This window comes from Suncus etruscus, chromosome 6 (genome assembly GCF_024139225.1).
Source record: "Suncus etruscus isolate mSunEtr1 chromosome 6, mSunEtr1.pri.cur, whole genome shotgun sequence".
NCBI lineage: Eukaryota > Metazoa > Chordata > Mammalia > Eulipotyphla > Soricidae > Suncus > Suncus etruscus.
Window position 1 is genome coordinate 48,601,998 of NC_064853.1, and position 7,316 is coordinate 48,609,313.

The following is a 7,316-nucleotide window of genomic DNA, read 5'->3' on the forward strand; positions in this document are numbered from 1 at the left end:
TACCTTCAAACTAATTCTTTGTTCATTTTTGGGGGGCCACTCAGCAGTACTCAGGTTTTACTCTTGTCTTTGTGCTCAGGAATCACTCCTAGCAGGCTCGGGAGATCCTATGGGATGTTGTTGGGATCAAACCCTGGTAGGCCACTAGGCTATTGCTTTCAAACAATTTAAACGGATATAGAGTACTTGACATTATACTCAACCTTGCTTTTTTAATAAATTATTTAATTGAATCACCATAAGATACACAATTTCTGGGGCCAGGGAGAGAGCACAGCGATAGGGCGTTTGCCTTGCAAGTGGCCAACCCAAGAAGGACAGTGGTTTGAATCCCGGCATCCCATATGGTCCCCTGAGCCTGCTAGAGGCAATTTCTGAGCACAGAGCCAGGAGTAACCCCTGAACATTGCCAGATGTGACACCCCCAAAAAAATAAAAACCAAAAAAATACTCAATTACTATTGATAATTATGTTTCATATAATGTTCATCCCTTCACTAGTGCACATTTCCTACCACCAATATTCTGGGTTTTCCTCCCACCTTACCCCCTGCCCTTCCCCTGCCAGTTTCTGTAGCAGATTTTTCTCTTCTGTCTCTTCTCCCCTTTTTACATTTATTTATTTATTTATTTATTTATTTATTTATTTATTTATTTATTGTAAATGTTTTGAGTTTTGGACCACACCCGCCAGGGCTCAAGGTTTCTCCTGGTTTTGTACTCAGAAATTACTCCTGGCAGGCTCAAGGGATGCCGGGGATAGAACCCAGGTCAGCCTGTGTGCAAGGCAAACACTCTACTCCCTGTGTATTGCTTCAGCCTACCCTTTTTTCCTTTTACATACTATGGTTTGCAATATTTTTACTGAAACCAGCACCTGGGTTCTTGTCCAGAGTGATCATTCCCAACTATCATTGTCATAGTCGTCCCTTCTCTGCCTTAGCTCCTGTCTCTATTCTCCTCCTCTCCTGTCTGCTATTCGTGGCAAGCTTCCTATCACCGACTGATTCTCCTGGCACTCATCTCTATACTCTAGACTTGCCTTAGAAATGGCCATCCCTTGGGGCCGGCGAGGTAGCACCAGAGGTAAGGTGTCTGCCTTGCAAGGGCTATCCAAGGAAGGACTGAGACCAAGGAAGGACCGAGGTTCGATCCCCCGGCGTCCCATATGGTCTCCCCAAGCCAGGGGCAATTTCTGAGCGCTTAGCCAGGAGTAACCCCTGAGCATCAAACGGGTGTGGCCCCCCCCCAAAAAAAAGGCCAATCCAGGGCTGGAGAGGTAGTATGGAGATAAGGTGCTTGCCTTGCATGCAGTGGGACAATGGTTCAAATCCTGACATCCCATATGGTCCCCCAGCCTACCAGGAGTGATTTCTGAGTGTAAGCCTGGGGTGGGCTCTGAGCGCTGCCGAGTGTGACCCAAAAACCAAAAAGAAACCAAAAAATGGGGCCGGGCGGTGGCGCTAAAGGTAAGGTGCCTGCCTTGCCTGCGCTAGCCTTGGACGGACCGCGGTTCGATCCCCCAGTGTCCCATATGGTCCCCCAAGCCAGGAGCGACTTCTGAGCGCATAGCCAGGAGTAACCCCTGAGCGTCACCGGGTGTGGCCCAAAAACCAAAAAAAAAAAAAAAGAAACCAAAAAATCAGAAATGGCCAATCCAGGGCTGGAGATATGGAGGTATGGAGATAGAGGGACGGTGGTTCGAATCCTGGCATCCAATATGGTCCTCTGAGCCTGCCAGGAGCGATTTCTAAGTGTAGAGCCAGGAGTAACCCCTGAGTGCTGCCAGGTGTGACCCAAAAACAAAAACAAAAAACAAACAAAAAAGATATGGCAATCCAGGTTTGGGGACCATCTGGTTCCTAAAGCTTGTTCGTAGTGATTCCTGGATGCAGGAGTGTACACCAATAAAAAAGAAAAAGGAAGAAGCAAATGTGCACAACACCAAAGCAATCACATCTAGACCTCAGGGCTCTTGTGATGCAGTCCTGAAGCTAGCAGTGGCCACACCATGTGCAGTCTGGAAGAACTGACTGTTGAGCACCTGAGCCACACAGTTCCAAGCGATGGGCTGTGGGCCCAAATCTAATTCTGTTACATCCACTCTCTTTATAACTGCACAAGGATGACCCCTTGCTTGCACAGTGGGTAGGGCACTTGCTGGCCTTGCATGCTGCGGACCCCAGTTTGATCCCCGGCATCTCATATGGTTCCCTAAACCTGGCAGGATTCAGTTGTGTGCAGAGCCAGCAATGATCCTGAGCACCACCTGCTGTGATCCATAAATCATAAAAAAAGTTTTTCTTTTTTGGGTCACACCCAGCAGCATGCTTTGCTTGGTTGACTGCATGCAAAGCAAACAGCGTACCCACTGTGCTATTCCTCTGGGCCCAGAAAAAAATTTTTAGTTACTACTTTACTACTATTTTAAGTTACTAGTTTACTACTCTAACATTTTTAGTTATTACCATTGGTTTGTTTTTGTTTTTGTTTTTGGGCCACACCCGGCGGTGCTCAGGAGTCACTCCTGGCTGTCTGCTCAGAAATAGCTCCTGGCAGGCACTGGGGACCATATGGGACACCGGGATTCAAACCAACTGCCTTTGGTCCTGGATCGGCTGCTTGCAAGGCAAACACAGCTGTGCTATCTCTCAGGGCCCTATTACCATTGTTTTACAATCACAGAACACCAATCATTCAACAAGTCTGCTTATATATTTTATTCCTACTTAGTTGTTTGATAATTTTATCTAACAAGCTTATTGGGCCTATTATGAGATTACAAAGTTTTACAAAAATTAACTCATCTCAGGGCTAGAGCTACAGTACAGCAGCTAGGGCATATGCCTTACATGTGGTGGACCAGGGTTTGATTCCCAGCATCCATATGCTCTCCAGAGCCTGCCAGAAGCAACTTCTTTCCTTTTTTTTTTTCCAGGAGCAATTTCTGAGCACAGAGGCAGGAGTAACACCTGAGTATAGCTGGGTGTGGCCCAAAAACTAGAAAAAATTTTAACTTATCTCGCATTACTATTGCAAAAGATATTCTTGTCAACCCCATTTTATGGATGAGAAAATCAAGATAGGAAGAAAGTACATAGTTCAAGTCACAAGAGCAAGAGATTGTATCAGGGTTCAAATGCAAGAAGGCTGACTTCAAACTGATGATTATCTGCCTAGTCTGTTGGAAAAGATCAAACTGATGATTATCTGCCTAGTCTGTTGGAAAAGATCTACAGGCTGTTTTGGGGCCACACCTATGAGTGCACAGGGTACCATGCAGAGCTGGAAACCAAAGCATGTGCTTACTGGTCGAGCTATCTCCTAGCTATTTTTCCAGCTCTGCAAGTTTTTATTTTTTTGTTTGTTTTTTTGGGGGGGTCACACCTGGCAGTGCTCAGGGGTTACTCCTGGCTCTATGCTCAGAAATCGCTCCTGGCAGGCTCGGGGGACCATATGGGGTGCCAGGATTTGAATCACCGTCCTTCCGCATCTAAGGCAATGCCTTATCGCTGTGCTATCTCTCCGGCCCCCTCTGCAAGTTATTTTAGTAAAAAAGGTTGGTTCTAAAACATCATTGCTTCAGATCCTTGTTTCATTTTGGCCACACCCTGTGGTGCTCCTGCTCTTTGTTAAGTCAGCCCTGGCAATCTTCAAGGGCCCAGGTGATGCTAGAGACCTAACTAGGGCCTCCTGCATGCAGATCATGTTCTGCAGCCTGCTGAACATGGGACATTTTTCTACCCAGCTTGTTACCTACGTTTACCCTAAAAATTGTCAAAATTCTTGGGTTGTAGGGAAAAAGCTAACACCACTGGCACTTTTTTTTGTTTGTTTGTTTTTTTGTTTTAGTTTTTGGGTCACACCCGGCAGTGCTCAAGGGTTACTCTTGGCTGTCTGCTCAGAAATAGCTCCTGGCAAGCAAGGGGGACCATATGGGACACCGGAATTCGAACCAAGCACCTTTGGTCCTGGATTGGCTGCTTGCAAGGCAAATGCCGCTGTGCTATCTCTTCGGGCCCACCACTGGCACTTTTAACTCTTAAAGTGTTTTTTTTGGGGGGGAGGGGGGAGGGTCACACCCGGCATTTGCCTTGTACGCAGAACAGTAGTTCGAATCCTGGCATCCCATTTGGTCCCTGGAGTGAACTCTGAGCATAGAGAAAAAAAAACAAAAAAACCTTCAAGTCTTTAAAGAATCTGTTTAAACCTTAAACCTTGCCCTTAAGTCATTTTATCTTTAATCTTGTGAAGACTTAAAAACCAAAGCCTGTTAAGGGTAGAGGTGTTAAAAAAGTGGATTTTTTGATTATCAGGTAACACATCTACCTGATATTTTGGCCAAGAGTGCCTCCTGCTGAGAGCGGAACCTAAGTGCTATGTCCACTGCCACCAGTTTTAACTTTTGTATAAACATATCATCCTTGCCTTGCTCCAGTACCATGTGACTTCGGTGCAATTTTTCCAGGGTAAATATTTGTGAAACTCATCCACATTTAGTTCTAACTTCCCGTCTTATGTAGCCTTGCAAGGACAAACTACTTATGCTGGGACTGGAGTGATAGCTAAATAAAGCGTGTGTGGGGGAAGGGGGCACTGAACTGAACCCAGATTCAATTCCCAAGATTTCAAATTAGTCCCCAAGGCCTTGTAATGGGTGAGTTTCACTGGGTGTGGCACAAAAACAAAACCCAAAGAACTTACATTTTCTTCATAAACTTGTTTTTTCGGTCACACCCGGCAGCTCTCTGGGGTTACTCTCGATTCTATGCTCAGAAATCGCTCTTGGCAGGGTCAGGTGACCATATGGGATGCCAGGATTCAAACCAACGACCTTCCACATGCAAGGCCTTACCTCCATGCTAACTCTCCAGCCCCTTCTTTACACATTTTTATGCTACCTTTAGCCTGGAGTAAAATGCTGAACTGCTTATTACTCAAACTCTTCTCAATCCTGTGGGTCCATCCTGGGTAATCAGCGTGTAAGGCAAATACCTTTTAGTGTTACCAGCCCCTAAAAGCAGTCTTGACAGTAACAAACAGGTGAGAGGCCCTTTGGGTCATTCAGTGGGGATTGCACTAAATGTAGCAATCACCTTAATTCTATCAAATCTGTCTGAAAAACTATCATTTCTTTCCTTTGGCTCAGCATGTCCCACAATTTTTCTTTCTTTCTTTCTTTTTTTTTTTTTTTTTTTTTTTTTTTTTTTTTTTTGTGGTTTTTGGGTCACACCCGGCAGTGCTCAGGGGAAACTCCTGGCTCCATGCTCAGAAACTGCTCCTGGCAGGCACGGGGGGACCATACGGGAAGCAGGATTCGAACTGATGACTTCTGCATTAAAGGCAAATGCCTTACCTTCATGCTATCTCTCCGGCCCCAGCATGTCCCACAATTAAGGTCAGAAACTGCTCAAGTGGTTAATAGTTGCATGACAGCTCAAGTTTGATCCCCAGCTCCGCCAAATACCACAAGCACCAATGGATACAGGTCTAAAACCTTAAAAAAGGGCTGGGGAGATAGCATGAAGGTACGGTGTGTTTGCCTTTCATGCAGGTCATTGGTTGGAATCCAGCATCCCATGTGGTTCCCCGAGCCTGCCAGGTGTGACCCAAAACCCTTCAGTTTACATATAGGGTTGACTGGTGTATGTCTTGAGGCAGCAGCACAAAGAGCCTTGTGAACTACAGGGCCACCTAGTGTTCAATCCCTTTAAGGATTGAACTAACATGCTCAATACATGCCTTGCCTACTATATTGTCTCCAATCCAGTCCTAAACCCCTCGAGGATTCCTATGTAGTCTAGTGCCTTCTCAATTGACACGGCAACACTGAATCAACAAAGCTGTTTATAAGCAAAGTATACAACATGGCCTATAAGGGCAAAGTGCAGGTTTAGAGCCATAGCTGCAGCAATCTTACCTTGGTTCATCCGACAGGACTTTAGTGTTTAGCTGTTCATTGCACTTTTGCATTAGCCCAAGCTGGTTGCTTTCATATAAAGATCTTACTTTTGGTATTTCCAGTTACATGACCCCTTATTGGATATCAGCCCAGTCCAACCCTGGTGTTAAGACTAACTTCTAGATGGTTCCCCCTAGGCCTTGCCTTGCACAACAGTCTATAAAGCTTCCATTGTGACTTTAACACAACAGTTACATAGTTTAATTCCCCTCTGCCTACTGCCTACTTGTGTACAACTCTTAAACCATATGGTTCCAGGGGCCAGAGAGATAGCACCGCAGCGCTTGCCTTGCAAGCAACCGATCCCAGGAACTAAGGTGGTTGTTTCGAATCCCGGCATCCCATGTGGTCCCCCGTGGCTGCCAGGAATAACCCCTGATCGCCGCCACTGGATGTGGCCCAAAACAAAAAAAACCCATATAGTTCCAACCCCAAGTATGTCTTGGTCCTCTTACATATAAGGCATCCTTTTATTATCCACAGAAATCACACAAAGTCAACTAATAAAGTATACCTTTATTGGAATTCGTAAACACATCAGGTTCAATCACCCCATCTCCCCTCTCCATTGATCTTTTTTTTTTTGGGGGGCCACACCCAGCAGTGCTCAGGGGTTACTCTTGGCTGTCTGCTCAGAAATAGCTCCTGGCAGGCACAGGGGAACATATGGGACACCGGGATTCGAACCAACCACCTTTGGTCCTGGATCGGCTGCTTGCAAGGCAAACACCGCTGTGCTATCTCTCCAGGCCCCTCTCCATTGATCTTAATCCAAGTCCCAGTAATAAACCCTACAGCACCAACCAGAAATAAATCCATCCCCCCCTTAAGCCTGAAATGTTGATAGTTCCCAGGACATTTGTCAACCTGGTTAGTTCTTGCCCAATTGCCAGGTTGCCCCAAGCCCTTACTTATCTAATAACTTCCCAACCTCATTTCAAGAATGGGGTGGGCCTGGTGCTCATTTTATCTTTGTAGTTTCAGGCCTGAACTGTGAAATGGCAGCTCTCTGGTTAACAGTAAGGAAAAATAAGAACTTGCAGTGTTAGGAAGCAAAGGTCCTGCTCCTCTTCTCTCCTGAAAAAAAGACAAAAAAAGAACATTAGACACCTTCCCCTTACCTTACATTTGCTCTAACAAACTACACTTATATTGTTTCCTGCATGGTTTGTCTCCTCAGTCATGGTCCAGAGGACTCTGAGAAGTTGTAGGAATATGCAGGCGCAGACTCAAGGCCCAGCTTGATCTCCAACGGTGTGGAAAGGGACTGTACATCATTGGGCAGAGCCCTATGCTCCCCTACGCCACTTGGACAGTGCCCGGGGAGAGTGACCTCCCGGGATATCCACGTTGG

General features: G+C 45.9%; 1 non-coding gene across 1 annotated transcript; it reads right to left on the reverse strand.

Moving 5' to 3' along the window:
- Positions 1–7,112: 7,112 nt before the first annotated feature.
- Positions 7,113–7,316, reverse strand: LOC126012431 (small nucleolar RNA SNORA73 family). Its single transcript, XR_007496904.1, has one exon. It is a non-coding gene; the product is annotated as a small nucleolar RNA SNORA73 family (small nucleolar RNA).